Source organism: Solanum pennellii, chromosome 7, assembly GCF_001406875.1.
Source record: "Solanum pennellii chromosome 7, SPENNV200".
NCBI lineage: Eukaryota > Viridiplantae > Streptophyta > Magnoliopsida > Solanales > Solanaceae > Solanum > Solanum pennellii.
Genome location: NC_028643.1, coordinates 29,725,299 through 29,728,493, shown reverse-complemented (window position 1 = coordinate 29,728,493; position 3,195 = coordinate 29,725,299).

The following is a 3,195-nucleotide window of genomic DNA, read 5'->3' as shown; positions in this document are numbered from 1 at the left end:
GAGATATCAGGAAACAATATTCTCAATTTCTTCATTCGAAGTGAATTCTTAGCCTATTTCTGTATTCTTTCTAGATTCAAAGACTAACCACAAAATCACAAAGAAAATAGATTCATAAGTTCGATACCTTGTATAAAACTCATGTGTGTAAGAAATATTCGATCGCATAGAGTGTACGAATGGGTTGATTAACAATTTACAGACGAAAAAATGGCAAAAAAGAAAGCATTCACTCCTCTTTTCTATCTTGCATCTATAGTATTTTTGCCCTGGTGGATTTCTTTCTCAGTTAATAAATGGCTGGAATCTTGGGTTACTAATTGGTGGAATACTGGGCAATCCCAAATTGTCTTGAATAATATTCAAGAAAAGAGTCTTCTAGAAAAATTCAGAGAATTAGAGGAACTCCTCTTCTTGGACGAAATGATCAAGGAATACTCGGAAACACATCTCGAAGAGTTTGGGATAGGAATCCATAAAGAAACGATCCAATTAATCACGATACAAAATGAGAATCGTATGGATACGATTTTGCACTTCTCAACAAATATAATCTGGTTTGGTATTCTAAGCGGGTATTCAATTTTGGGTAAGGAAAAACTTGTTATTCTTAACTCTTGGGCTCAGGAATTCCTATATAACTTAAGTGACACAGCAAAAGCTTTGTGTATTCTTCTAGTAAGTGAGTTTTTTCTCGGATATCATTCACCCCCAGGTTGGGAATTCGTTATACGCTCTATCTATAACGAGGTTGGAGTTGTTGCGAATGAGCAAACTATAACTATTCTTGTTTGCATCCTTCCAGTAATTTTCGATACATGTTTTAAATATTGGCTTTTCCGTTATTTAACTAGTCTGTCTCCGTCAATTTTACTGCTTTATGATTCAATAACTGAATGATAAAGGATCCATTGATATTAATCTAATCCAATTAGAATGCTTGGTACTTTGTAGTTGTACATAAGCAAAGTATTGAAAATCATATTTACTCTTCCTATTTCTAACCATCGGGAAGATTCATCCTAGATTATTCCAGCAAATAGCAGAATCGTGGCTAGGGAACTATACTAGCGACCTACCCAATTTATTGTAGAAATTTTCGCGATCAATGATTGGACCATGCAAACTAGAAATGCTTTTTCTTGGCTAAAGAAACAGATTACTCGATCTATTTCCGTATCGCTCATGATATATATCTTAACTCGGACGTCCATTTCAAGTGCATATCCCATTTTTGCACAGCAGGGTTATGAAAATCCACGAGAAGCGACTGGGCGTATTGTATGTGCCAATTGCCATTTAGCTAATAAGCCCGTGGAAATTGAGGTTCCACAAGCGGTACTTCCTGATACTGTATTTGAAGCAGTTGTTCGAATTCCTTATGATATGCAACTGAAACAGGTTCTTGCTAATGGTAAAAAAGGGGGGTTGAACGTCGGAGCTGTTCTTATTTTACCGGAGGGGTTTGAATTAGCTCCTCCCGATCGTATTTCTCCTGAGATGAAAGAAAAGATTGGCAATTTGTCTTTTCAGAGCTATCGCCCCAATAAAACAAATATTCTTGTGGTAGGCCCTGTCCCTGGTAAAAAATATAGTGAAATAACCTTCCCTATTCTTTCCCCGGACCCTGCTACTAAGAAGGATGTTCACTTCTTAAAATATCCTATATACGTAGGCGGGAACAGGGGAAGGGGTCAGATTTATCCCGACGGCAACAAGAGTAACAATACAGTTTATAATGCTACAGCAGCAGGTATAGTAAGCAAAATCATACGAAAAGAAAAAGGGGGGTATGAGATAACCATAACGGATGCGTCGGAGGGACGTCAAGTGGTTGATATTATCCCTCCCGGACCAGAACTTCTTGTTTCCGAGGGCGAATCTATCAAATTTGATCAACCATTAACGAGTAATCCTAATGTAGGCGGATTTGGTCAGGGAGATGCAGAAATAGTACTTCAAGATCCATTACGTGTCCAAGGACTTTTGTTCTTCTTGGCATCTGTTATTTTGGCACAAATCTTTTTGGTTCTTAAAAAGAAACAGTTCGAGAAGGTTCAATTGGCCGAAATGAATTTCTAGATTCGCAGATTTATCGATATCAAGTACGTAAAAAGAACCAAATTCTTGTTGGCGATTATTTATGATCAAAAAAATGAAATTATGAAAACTCCTTTGTCTTATTTATACTCTTCTTCAAAATCTACATTACATACTCTTTTTCTACGAGATGCTGGGAATCCCTTGTACCACATAGTATGTAGATTTTGAAGAAGAGTATTTGGCTTTCATTTATTTTGATTTAGTTTTTTTTTAATTGGAGTAGTGTAACTATGTTACTATTGCCAGATTTCACTGCCATAAAACGTATCAATAGTTTTCTATTCTAAATAGAAAGAAAGTCAAATTTGTCTAAATACTAGACATAAGGAAGCGGGGGATAAATGCGGGGAAGAAAAAATTCTAGGAGGGATTATTTGTCTTCCTAGTCTTCGACACAAGAAAGGGGTGTAGAAAAATCCTTTTTTCTTGTGTCGAAACGAAAGAGTAATGATTCTTGATCCTGTTTGTTAAAAATTCCTAGTCTTGGTTTCAATTTTTCCAGATGTATCAGAAACCCTACACCTACCCCCTTACATATAATATATGAATTGGTGGACAAACAAAACAAAAAAGAGAGGAAATTTTATTAATTAAATAAAACTTCTTCAATCAACTTATCTTATAAAAAATTTGATGATGAAATAGGAAAACAATAAAAAATCAATAGAGTAATGTAATATAGAGAGTAAGGTTCTACATTAGATTAGTATAGAAAGGATTTGCACGCTATCTAATATATGATAGCAGCCAAGAAATTGAGTTCTTCCTTCTTTCTTCCAACTTTGAAAGTACCGATAGATACTATCATATAAAAAGAAGAGGTGGTCTGACTAACTCAATGAAGTGAATTTTTCAAAAACATGCTCAGAAAAATGAGAAAAACGGAGTTTTTGAAAAGAAAAAGAAATCCATTTTAGCATTTAGACGAAAAAAATATTATGATTCTTAAGAACTCAACGGGCCCTTCCCCTTCGAATCAAACAAACAAAGAAGGGAATCCCGTTAAGTTCTTACGCTTTCATGTTGACAACTCAATTCAGTCGATTACTACAGGGATGAACCCAATCCGGAATATGAACCATAAAAGAAAAT